General features: G+C 35.9%; 1 protein-coding gene across 3 annotated transcripts in view; it reads right to left on the bottom strand.

Moving 5' to 3' along the window:
- Positions 1–13,547, bottom strand: part of PRMT3 (protein arginine methyltransferase 3) — a 139,148-nt gene that overhangs the window by 22,871 nt on the left and 102,730 nt on the right. The window lies entirely within an intron of this gene.

The raw sequence follows: 13,547 nt of genomic DNA on the forward strand, positions 1-13,547 counted from the left end.
AATTTGGCTTTCCCCCACAGAAACAATATAATAATAAGGGCAACAAGGCTAATCAAATAATCAATATGTGTTTTATGAGAGAAATGACTGTGGTAGACTACTGAAAAGTGAGAGACCACATTAAGGACGAGGCCTCAGCCAGCCCCTACCTGACCCATGCTCTCCCAAAGAGAGGCCGCTGTGCAAGCTGAGCCATCTTGGAGCTCTTTGCTCCAGTCAAACCAGACAACTGCAGCAGCCTGAGAGACCCAGGGAGAAACCAGAAGAGAACTAGAGGATAAGTCCAGTCCAGACTGCAGAATCATACACAAATAAATCTAAATGATTGTGACTTCAAGGCACTCAGTTTTAGGGTGGTTTGTTACAGAGCAATAAATTTAACTTAAACATACTCTTTTATACAAAGATCTCATTTAATTTCTTCTGACCTTGTGCATCTAATTTTAAAGCAAAGTACTATGAACATTTTTGTGATGAGATCAACGGAATTTTTAAATGTCACATTTTTTTTTCCTGAAGATAAATGAAAAATATATAATAGTACTCAAATAAAACTTATGTTTAAACAAATACCCAAAGGAGAACCTCTGAGGTCACTCTAAAGATTACTGTGATAGTACAAAAAGGTCTCTAAAAGATGAATATTCAGATGAGGATATGTAATTTTCACTTCTTTTTGTTTAAAATTTAAATGATACCATCCCTTTTTCTTTCACTAATGGAATTAGCCTAATCTATTTTTAAAACTGGCAATAAAAAAAGCTTATAAAGTGTTAAAAATAGGACACCGATGACTGAAAAATCACTCTAAAGCTAATTTATGTACTCTGCTGCTTTTTGTTGAGAATGTGAAGTTTTATTGATCTGTGAGGTTAATATGGATTGGGCCCAAAACAAGTTCAATATTTAACACTGAGGTTCATTATATTTTAGATACCAAGAGAGAATCAAAGTACTATTTATAATACTGTGAAACAGACAAATATAAAGCAATGCAGTACTCAGATACAGATTATAGAAAACCATGTAGTTAATCAGAACATTTCTAAAACATGACTTCTTTCAGTTGGTTTCCTGGTATCCCTCCACAGACTAATTCAATTGTTTTCTTAAATTTATTCCTGTATGCCAGTCTTGTTCACCAGTCTCCAGAGCAGTGCCTGGCCCATAGTACACAATAAACATTTGCTAAGAGAATGTGCTTATTATATACAATTCTATTACAGTACTTAACCATACTATCTTATAGTTACTCACGCTACCAGATTGCAGTGTTTTCTAAGAGCAAAGCCTATGTGTAATTCATATTGTTGTGCCCCTTACCTAGCACAGGTCTGTCATATAGCAGGTTTTCAATAAATTTTAGTTATAATTTTCAGTCTTCAGTTTACTAAATTGAGCTAGTCTTATTATGTCGTCAGGACACTTTATGAAATCAGCGAATAACTAACCTTAGATAGAACTAATAATTTTCAACTGAAAATAATGGAGTATGTGTGATACATATGGGGGAGGAGAGGAACCCTACTTCTTTGTATGAGCCTGCACAAGTCTCAGCCTGACCTCTGAACTACAGGTTAGATCCAAATTAACAAAACAAAGGCTGAGAGAATGGAACTAAAATCTGAATCACTGGCACAGGCCTCAAAAACCTAAAATCAACAAGATCTCAAGAACAAAGCAGAGATTTGAAAAACCTCTACAAGTCAGACTAATCACTAAGAACAGCATATGTGCATGAGAGCCCAAAACACTATAGCAAATGTTTAGAGAACGAGACTGAGATGTGAACCACCGCCTGCCCAGACACGGCTGACAGAACTTAATGTTTTGGCTTTAATTGGTCGACTGCCCGCTCACACCAAACATCAACAACATTCCCCAGATGATTATAATAGGGCCGAGAGGACACACAACATAACATGCATAACATCCAGAACACAATAAAAAATTATTCAACATACAAAGAACCAGGAAAATGTCTTTAACTTTCAAGAGAAGAGCTACTGCTCACATGTCAATTATGGGATGGCCCAGAAGCTGGTATTACGAGACAAGGACTTTAAGACAGGAATTCTAACTATGTCATTATGAGGTGACAGAGATGAAGTTAGAGAAAACACACTGAAATGAAGTGAACGATAGGAATTCTCGTAGAGAAAAGAAACTACAAACAAACAAACAAACAACTAATGGAAATTTTAGAATTAAAAAATACAATAACCAAAACAAAAAAACTCCCTGCGGTGAACTGCAGAATGGAGATGACAGAGAGAAAAAAAAAAAATCACTGAATGTGAAGATAAGTCAATAGAAAGTACCTAATTTGAAAAATCAGGGAAAAAGATTGAAATAAAATGCAAGAGTCTCAGGGACCTGTGCATCTAACATACACATAACTGGAAGTTCAGATGGAAAAGAAAAAAACACTGGAGCGGGGAAAAACCTTTCAAAATTCTATATCCAGCAAAAATATCCTTCAGGAATGAAGGCAAAATAAAGATAGTTTCAAGTAAAGGAAAACTAAAAGAATTCATTGCCAAAAGACTTTTTAGAAGAGATGTTAAAGGTAGTTCTTCAGGTTGGTGAGCAATAATACTGGGAGGAAACCTGAAAAATCAAAAATAACAGAAAAACAACAGAAATGATCAATAGTTTGGTAAATACAAAAGATTACCTTTTCCCTCCAAATTCCTTTAAAATACTTATGATTGTTTAAGGCAAACATAACATAACATCATTTGGTGGGGGTTTTCCATGTAAGCAGATGTAATCACAAAGATCAGTGCAGGGGGTTGGGGGGTGGTTAGGAGGAAGAAGAATAAAATCCCACCAACATATACAAGTGTTTATAAAACTGGGATGTGAAGAAGGCTTTTTAAGCACCACAGATAGGCAGAAACTTAATATGAGAAGTTTAAAATTTTAGTATCACAACCATAATAAGATATTACCTTACACCTGTCAGAATTGCTAGAATCAAAGAGGCAAGAAATAATAAGCATTGACGAGGATGTGAAGAAAAAGGAATACTTGGGCTGTTGGTGGGAATGTAAATTGGTGCAGCCACTGTGGAAAACAGTAGGGCAGTTCCTCAAGAAGTTAAAAATAGAAATACTATATGATCTACTAATTCCATAGGGTATTTACCCAAGAAAACAAAACCACTAATTTGAAAAGATACATGCACCCATGTTTATTGCAGCATTATTTATAATAATCAAGATATGGAAGCAACCTAAGTGCCCATCGATAGATGAATGGATAAAGAAGATGTGGTACACACACACACACACACACACACTGAAATATTACTCAGGATAAAAAAGAATGAAATCTTGCCATTCAACAACAACATGGATGGACCGAGAAGGTATTATGCTAAGCGAAATTAGTTAGAGAAACACAAATACCACATGATTTCACTTATATGTGTAATCTAAAAAACAAAACAAAGAAACAAAGAGACAAACAAAAAAACCCAGATTTATTTTTTTTTTTAAGATTTTACTTATTTATTTGAAAGAGAGAGGGGAATTCTTAATCTCAGGAAACAAACTGAGGGTTGCTGGAGTGGAGGGGGTTGGGAGGGATGGGGTGGCCTGGGTGATAGACATTGGGGAGGGTATGTGCTACGGTGAGTACTGTGAATTGTGTAAGACTGATGAATCAAAGACCTGTACCTCTGAAACAAATAATACATTATATGTTTAAAAAAAGAGAGAGAGAGAGAGAAGATAGTAGGAAAGGAAAAATGAAGTGGGGGGAATCGGAGCGGGAGACGAACCATGAGAGACTATGGACTCTGAGAAACAAACTGAGGGTTCTAGAGGAGAGGGGGGTGGGGGAATGGGTTAGCCTGGTGATGGGTATTAAAGAGGGCACGTACTGAATGGAGCACTGGGTGTTATACGCAAACAATGAATCATGGAACACTACATCAAAAACTAATGATGTAACATGGTGATTAACATAACAAAATAAAATAAAATTTAAAGTCACAGCGAAAGTGGTACACATGCTCTGATTCTATCTATATATAGAAAATTCAAAACAGCACAACTTACAGTGTTTTAAGTCACAATAGTAGTTACCCTTCAATAGTGGTAGATTCTAGAAAGGGGTTATGCTCCTGGGCTGCTGGTAATATTCTGTTTCTTCAGCTGACTGCTGCATGGATACATGGTGGATATTCACTTTGTGCAATTTTATCAAACTACACTTAAGATTTACGCACTTTTCTGTTGTGTGAGTATATGTTATGGACTCAATCAAAATGTTTATATAATGCATATACTCATTGACCCAGTAATCTAAACTTTCAAAAAAATATACTATGGAAATTTATCAAGTATGGTTGCAAAGATTTAGCCATAAGATGCCAATTTTAGCCTAAATTTTCAACAACGGGTGACCAGTTAACAAATCTTAATACCTCCATATGATGGAATAACATTTTGGCCATCAAAAGTAATCCTATAGGTAAATATTTACCAATTTGGAAATGTAGTCACAATATACTATTAGGTAAAAAGAATAATATATATATTATTGGCACTTATTATATGTTATGCAAATATGAATATATATGTACATATCTGAAAAGATATTCACCAAGCTATTGAATGTGGATGATAGATTTGGAATGTTCATATTCTCTATCCTTACCTATAATTTACATTTCCCATAAAAATGAACAGCTTCTGTGATAACACATTATTTCTAAAACTTGAGTTAAATGATCTATAGTATTGCATGGAGAAACATTCAATTTAACTATTACCTTTCTTTCAGTTCCCTTTGCAACACCCCAAAATCACTCATCCCTGTACCCCCAAGGGCTAGGGCAATATCTAATATGTAATAGGAACTAAATGATTTTGAAAAAAAAAATGACAAGTTTTCCCAACTATAACACAATACCAACATTACTATAATAACAATTTACATTGTCAGAAAATGTGATCTAAGTCTGAAATGTATAAAATATACAAAGTAAAACATCATATACTTAACTCTGGTAAAAGACAGACTGGCAATATTATTATGCTAGAACAACTGTAATTATAACAGAGTATATAGGTCTAAACGAAGAGGGGAGGCTGATGCATGAGTTTACAACAAAATTAAAAAATCAGAATATTTGAGAATACAAAGGTATTTTAGAACTGTCTTCCAATCCCCAAATTGAACTATCTATGAAATTTAGTTAAAAATCAAAGAAGAAACTCACCTTCCTCCAAACCCACAAAAATACAGTGGAAGAAATACTGTGTAGTTTGGGTTAGTAAGAAAACAGTTTGTTAAGTCTCAAGACAAATAAATAAAAATGAAAGATATAATTCACTTTGGTTATGAGAATTTGGCAGGGAACTATGACAAAGATAAATCTGAAGTCACATCTACTTTATAGTTCCCTCTGAAATGCATCCTAGTTTCTTCAACTCAAACAGATTTACCTCCCTAATGATGTCTGGTGGAGGGTAATATCAAAATCAGTTCTATTATAGCACATAGGAAGCAGAAGCATGAGAAGTTAGGAACAAATTGCCTGCAGTAAAAAATTACGTGCAGATAGTCAACTCATCAGACAGTTAAGATTCACATAACTGGGGCGCCTGGGTGGTTCAGTTGGTTAAGCAACCAACTCTTGGTTCCAGGTGGGGTCGTGATCTCAGGGTTGTGAGATCGAGCCCTGTTTGGAGCTCCACGCTCAGCATGGAGTCTGCTTGAGATCCCTTCTCTCTGCCCTTCCTGCTCCTGCGCTCTCTCTAAAATAAATAAATCTTTTAAAAAAATCCACAAAAACCCAAAAAGATTCACATAACTGAGCAAGTAGAAAACTCTTGCTCTGAAAAAACCAAAGGGCATTTCTGGTTTTAACATGGGTATTAACCCTCAAACAGAATGCTACTGAAAGGGAAAGGGCTCCCCCCACCCATAGGTGGTCCTTAATAATTAAAATAAGATATAGAAAAAAGGAGGAAAAAACTTTAAACTTGAATCATAGTCTATAAAACCCAACTGAACTATGATTAGTGTTTTTACTTCTGCAAAGCCATTATAACCAATCAAATATGTCAGCTGATTAGGGGACAAAGCTATTTATTCTGAAGAACATAAATATGCCACCATTTTTCAATTAGTTTCACCACCTTGTTACCATCACTTTGACAGGCTATCTCTAGGTCTTTCAAATGTTAATTTCAATGAACTTACACTCTCTCTGTGGAAGTCATTCAAATGTAAGAATTAACAACAACCACAGGAAATTGAAAATGATGACTAATAGGCAATGGTAATAAATAACTGGAGCACAGCTTGACACGTGCTTGAAAAAGATCAGATAGGTTATAAGGCCTGAGCACGGAATAAATTTATCTTTTGTTCCACATGTATACCTTGTCAGGGGCAAAGGGAACTGCTGAGGGGAAAATAAGCATTAAAATAAAATATCGGTAGGAGCTGGGTTAATCTGCAAAGGCAAGGTCACAGTTAAATAAAATTTCACTGAATTATACACCACTGTGAGAAAAATTTTTAAAAAGTCCTTAGCCTGAGAGAAGGGAGAATCTGTGGTAATTAAGAACAACAACAATGCTTATTATAGAAGAAAACAGAAGAAAAGGAAAATACGTGCACATACAGCAAACTTCTGGGACAGTTTGATCACATTTGCAATTTGGTGGGAATCCTCCACATATACAGGAGAAGAATTCAGGCATGTAGCTTTGTTGTGCATCTTAAACATTCCTAAGCATTAGAATACAGTCTTTCAAAATGAAATGTTTGTTTCTTCTTTGAGGATTTCACAAAAAGGAAGAAAAGAACTCAAAGTATGTGTAAACTGAGTATTTAAAAATCCGTTTCAAGCCACATTTTGCTTGTTTATCCCAGATACACAAAGGTAGATGCAGTTCATTTTATATATGCTCATTTGAAGAACAATGACTTGGAATCAAAATAAATTATTTCCTCACATATTTTGGTGTGATGAGTATTTCTTTAAAGAAAATGTATCATGTGTATATGTAACAGGATGGCAGCCAATGAAATAAGACCAGACTAGACCTTATGAGGAAGAAGGAAATTAAAAATTATCATTATCACTATCACCTGCAGGGAGTAATTTATCATTTCTGTTCTTCATTGGTATCATGTTCCAACAGCGTGTGGTTACAGCAGATACAATTAGGCAGCTGGCCACAGAAGTAGGAGGATAATGTGCTTTTGATGGAGTTTATCCAAGCATGGAGATAGAGTGTTTGTAATCCATGCAGCAGAATCACTATAACAAAAATACAATTCATTTTTTTGTTGGAGTATTTCTTTCAAAATCTTAATACAGAATTCAAAAGCCAACTGATGATGAGTCTGAAGCAAGTAAAGAAAGCCTAAGAAGAAAATGCATAAAAATGATTACTATAGCTACTATAGCTTACATCACTGTATATAAAAAACAAGATGATAACATAAACATAAGCCACGCAAGCTGCTGCATAAAGAGTATGAACTCTGTTAGTAATAACTGGTATTAAAACTAAGAAGATGTAATCAACAAATATGAAAATTATATATGATTTTCTCCCAGTACTATACCTTAAATTATGGACTCTTTCTTCTTCAATTAATTTTCTATTTTATCCCAAGAGAAAATTTGCATCTTTTCTTTCTTTCATGATTCCTCTAGGGAACAATACACATTAAGTGCCATATATTCCTCAAGGGATACTGCCAAATTGAGTAGTGTTTAGAAATAGACCAAGCAATAGGGGAAGTAGCAAAACAGACAATAGGTCTAAAAATATTTTTAAAAAGGTATTTTTACTGAAAAACTCAATATAATTAATTTGTGACCTACTTAAAATATTCCTAGATTATAACAAATTTCACTTAAATTTACTTATCTGGGTCCCTTGTAATTTCAAAATTGCTTATTAAAGTGCTTTGGGGGGGGGAGAAGGAATCACCTCTTCAGAGCCTACAACATAAGTACTTTAATTCTGACATTTCATAAATTGATAGCTTACATGCCCTAACTGCTCTACATTTCTTCCTAGCTATAAACACAAGATGCTGTTTTATACACTCAATAATCACTGACATTTACTAATATTTTCACTTTTAAAAACCTTTTAAAGTACAGTGTATGTGCAAAAAAGTGCACTTAAGTGAACATCATAAATTTTCAAACAGAATACAGCTATGAAACCCACACTCAGATCAAGAAATAGAACATCCCAGCACCCTAGTAATTCGCCCTAGCCAATCCTAGGCACCTCCACCCCTACAGGGTAACTACTATTCTGATTTTTTTCACCAGCTTTATTGAGATATAATTGACATATAACATATAACTGACACATATATAACATATAATTAACACATAACAATAGCAAATTAAAGGTGTGCAATGTGTTGATTTGATACACTTATATATTGCAAAATGATTACCATCACAGCATTAATGAACATCTCCATCGTGTCAAATAATTGTGTCATTTCTTTTTTGTGGTGAGAATACTGAAGATCTAGTCTCTTAACTTTTAAGTATATAACACAGTATTATTAAGTATACGCATAATGAGGTACACTGGATCCCCAGAACTTACTGGGTATCCTCTGACCAACATCTCCCCATTTCTCCCAGCCTCTATCCCCTGGTTATTACCAATTTATTCTCTGCTCTATAAGTTTGGCTTTTTTAGATTGCACGTGTAAGTGATAGCATGCAGTATTTATCTCTAATTTCACTTAGCTTAATCCCCTCAAGGTCTATCCGTGTTGTTGAAAATGGCAAGATTTCCTTCTTCTGATGGCTGAATAGTCCACAGTGTATGTGTGCATATATATATATGCATGTGTGTGTGTATCTTCTCATCTACTGATGGACACTTAGGTTCCTCCAATATTTTGGCTGTTGTGAATAAGACTGCAATGAATACGGCAGGGCAGCTATCTCCTTGAGATTCTGTTTTCACTTCCTTTACACATAGAAGTGGGATTGCTGGATCATATATTAATTCTGTTTTTAATTTTCTGAGGAACCTCACACTGTTTTCCATGGCGGCTGCACTGATTTACCTTCCCACCACCAGTGCACGAGGGGTCTGTTTTCTCCGCATCCTCGCCAGCACTTGTAACCTCACTACTATCCTGATTTCTAAGATCACAGATTCATTTTCCCTATTATATATTTCAACATAAACGGAATCACACATCATGTAGTATTTTGTGGACTGGCTACTTTCCCCATTATTGTTTTTTAGATTCACTTATACTGTTATATATTACTTAAACTGTTATACGGCTGTAAGGCATATTTGACTATACAGTTTATTTATCCAGTCTAAGATGCACTGACAGGCACTAAGTAGTTTTAAGTCAAGGCTTTAATGAATGGTGCTTTGAACATTCTTTTTTTTTTTTTTTTAAGATTTATTTGAAAGAGAGCGAGCGAGCACAAGCACGAGTGGGGGGGAGGGGCAGAGAGAGAGAAGCGTTGGCCTGACCAGGGGCTCAATCCCAGGTCCCGGAGATCAATCCCAGGTCCCGGAGATCATGACCTGAGACAAAATCAAGAGTTGGACGCTCAACATACTGAGCCACCCAGGCACCCCTGAACAATCTTTTATGACCATGTCTTTTGGTGAACATATGTATTAACTGTTGTTGGGTATATACCCAGCAGTGGAACTACTGGTATGTGCATATTTAACACTTTTGTTAATCTTTACTTTTTCCTGTATTCTGGCTTTCATCGGGGTCATTTTCTGTTTGCCTGGATTCCTGTTAGTATCTTCTTTAGTATAGGTTTCCTGGGACAAACTTTCTCTCTTTTTATTTGTTCATCTGAAATATTTTTATTTCAGCTTCATTCTTTTTTTTTTTTTTTTTAAGATTTTATTTATTTGACAGAGAGAGAGACAGCTAGAGAGGGAACACAAGCAGGGGGAGTGGGAGAGGGAGAAGCAGACTCCTGGCTGAGCAAGAAGCCTGATGCAGGGCTTGATCCCAGGACCCTGGGATCATGACCTGAGCCAAAGGTAGACACTTCACAACTGAGCCACCCAGGCGCACCTATTTCAGCTTCATTCTTAAAAGATATTTTAGTTGGGTAAAATTCAGGGTTAGCAGTTATTTTCTTTTAGTACACTGAGGACGTCATCACTGTATTATCTTTTCAACTCTACTCTTTCTGCTGAGAAATCACTTACCAGTCTATTTACTGCTCCCTTGAAGGTAACTCCAGTGCTCTAGTCATAGCCCCACTGACTGCTTTTAAGATTTTCTTCTTGATTTCTGTAGTTTTATTAGGATGTTCTAGGTGATTTCTTCTCCCTCTTTTTGAGATATAATTCACATACCCTAAAATTTTCCTATTTAAATAAACTGTGTAATTCAAATTTTTAAAGAATATTCAGAGTTGTACAACCATCAGCACAATCTAATTTTAGAACATTTTTATTACCCCCAAAAGAAATTCTGTATCCATTCCCCCTCTAATCCGAGACCTGTCTAACAGATTTGCCTTGTTTGAACATTTCGTATAAATGGAATCATATAAATGGGATTCTTTTGTGGTTAGCTACTTGTACTTAGCATAACCTTTTCAAGATTCATCCATGTTGTAGCACATACCAATACATATTTTGTTTTATGGACAGATATTACTTCACTGTATGTATCTACATTTTGTTTATTCATTCTCCAGGTGATGGACATCTGGTTTGCTTCCACTTTTTTGCTATTATGAATACTGGTGCTATGACCACTCATGTATAAGTGTTTGTGCGGACATATGTTTTCATTTCTCTTGGGTATGTATCTAGAAGTGGATGAATTTTTAAAAATTAATCTTATTCATAAACTCAAAATGGATTAAAGACCTAAATGTGAGACCTGAAACCATAAAATTCTTACAAGAAAACATAGGCAGTAATTTCCTTGAATCAGCCATAGAAACATTTTTGTTGATATCTCTCCTCTGACAAGGAAAACAAAAGCAAAATTAAACTATTGGGACTACACAAAATAAAAAGCTTTTGCACAGTGAAGGAAACCATCAGCAAAACAAAAAGACAACCTGTTGAATGGGAGAAGATATTTACAAATGATATATCTGATAAGGGCTTAATATCCAAAATATATAAAGAACTTATGCAACTGAACGCCAAAAAATCTAGATAATCGGATTAAAAATGGGCAGAGGACTTGAATAGACATTCTTCCAAAGATGACATACAGATGGTCAACAAACATACGAAAAGATATGCAACATCACTAATCATCAGGGAAAAGCAAATTAAAACCATAATGAGATATCACTTTATACCTATCAGAATGACTAAAATAAAAACCACAAGAAACAAGTATTGGTGAGGATGTGGAGAAAAAGGAATGCACTGTTGGTGAGAGTGCAAACTGATGCAGCTGCTGTGGAAAACAGTATGGAGGTTTCTCAAAAAATTAAATAGAACTACCATATTATCCAGTAATTCCACTACTGGGTAATTTACCCAAAGAATATAAAAACACTAATTTGAAATGCGATTATTGCTGGTTGAAAATATATATGCACCCCTATGTTCACTGCAGCATTATCTACAATATCCAAGATAAGAAAGCACCTGAGTGCCCACTGTAGATGAATGGGTAAAGAAGATATGGTGTATTTATACAGTGGAATATTGCTCAGCCATAAAAGGAATGAAATCTTGCCATCTGCAACAATACGGTTGGACCCAGAGGGCATAATGTTAAATAAAACAAGTCAGTCAGAGAAAGACAAATACCATTTGACTTCACTCATATGTGGACTTTAAGAAACAAAACAAAGAAAGAAAGAAAGAGACCAACAACAACAACAAAAAACCCCAGGCTCCTAAATACAGAGAACAAACTGGTGGTTGTAAGAGGGGAGGTGAATGGGGGTATGGGTGAAATAAAAGGGATTAAGAGTACACTTATCTTGACGAGCACTGAGTAATGTATAGAATTGCTGATATATGGTATGATATGGTATGATATATGGTACATCTGAAACTAATGTAACACTATCATCATTATACTTGAATAAAAACAAAATTAAAAAAAGAATCTTATTTAGGTTATGTTGTGCTTCTTGAGTTGTAGCTCATTGTCTTTCATCTGTTTTGGAAAATCCTCAGCCAATACTCTTCAAATACTGTTTTGAAATAGTCTCACCTCCTTTCCTTTGGTACTCCCATTTAAAGGTGTATTAGGACTTTACTTCTATCCTCTCTATCTCTTGCCCTTCCCATACCTTCATCCTTGTATCCCTCCATGCTTCCTACTGGATATTTCATTTTTTTTTTAAAGATTTTATTTATTTATTTGAGAGAGAGAGAGAGCGAGATAGGGAACACACGTAGAGGGAGTGGGAGAGGGAGAAGCAGGCTACCTGCTGAGCAGGGAGCCCAATGTGGGGCTCAATCCCAGGACCCTGGGATCATGACCTGAGCTGAAGGCAGACACTTAACGACTGAGCCACCCAGGTGCCCCTGGATATTTCCTTCTGACCTAAAATCTAGTTCAATAAACCTCTCTATACCAGTGTGTTAAGATCTGCTGTTAGGGTGCCTGGGTGGCTCAGTTGGTTAAGCGACTGCCTTCGGCTCAGGTCATGATCCCAGCGTCCCAGGATCGAGTCCCACATCGGGCTCCCTGCTCAGCGGGGAGTCTGCTTCTCCCTCTGACCCTACCCCCTCTTGGGCTCTCTCACTCTCTCTCTCTCAAATGGATAAATAAAATCTTTAAAAAAAAAAAAAGATCTGCTGTTAAACTCATTTTAGTTAAGTTTCAGAATATCTGTTTGACTCCTTTTCAAATCTGCTATAATTCTTTTTAAATGTTTTCAATTTTGGCTTGAAATTTACAATTTCTTTTGTCCTTCAACTTAATATGCATAATTATTTTTATTTCTAACTTTTTTAAGTAGGCTCCATGCCTAACATCAGGCTTGAACTCACGACAGATTAAGAGTCAAATGCGCTAACGACCAAGCCAGCCAGGTGCCGCGCAGAGTTATTTTATTTTTTTTTAAAGATTTTATTTATTTATTTGAGAAAGAGAGAGAGAGAGCATGAGATGGGGGAGGGTCAGAGGGAGAAGCAGACCCCCGCTGAGCAGGGAGCCCAATGCGGGACTCGATCCCGGGACTCCAGGATCATGATCTGAGCCGAAGGCAGTCGCTTAACCATCTGAGCCACCCAGGCGCCCCCAGAGTTATTTTTAAAGTCCATATCTGACATATCTAAAACCTGGAGCACCTGGAGCTCTGTTTTTATTACTTACTATTTCAGCTGGTTATTGATTTATGTTGTCTTGTGTCCCTGTGTGACTGATTACCTTTGATTATGATCTGAACATTATATTTGAAAAATTGTAGAAATAATTTAAGACCAATGAGAATGATCTCCTAGAAAGAATCTTTGTGCAAGGAATCTGGGGGTGCTAGCAAACATGAAGATCATCTTAATCTAATAATGGGGTTTGAGAACTTCCTGGGTCACCCAGATGATTTG

The sequence above is a fragment of the Mirounga angustirostris genome, unplaced genomic scaffold (genome assembly GCF_029215605.1).
Source record: "Mirounga angustirostris isolate CCGP_5_RB_7025 unplaced genomic scaffold, mMirAng1.0.hap1 SCAF_13, whole genome shotgun sequence".
Taxonomy (NCBI): domain Eukaryota; kingdom Metazoa; phylum Chordata; class Mammalia; order Carnivora; family Phocidae; genus Mirounga; species Mirounga angustirostris.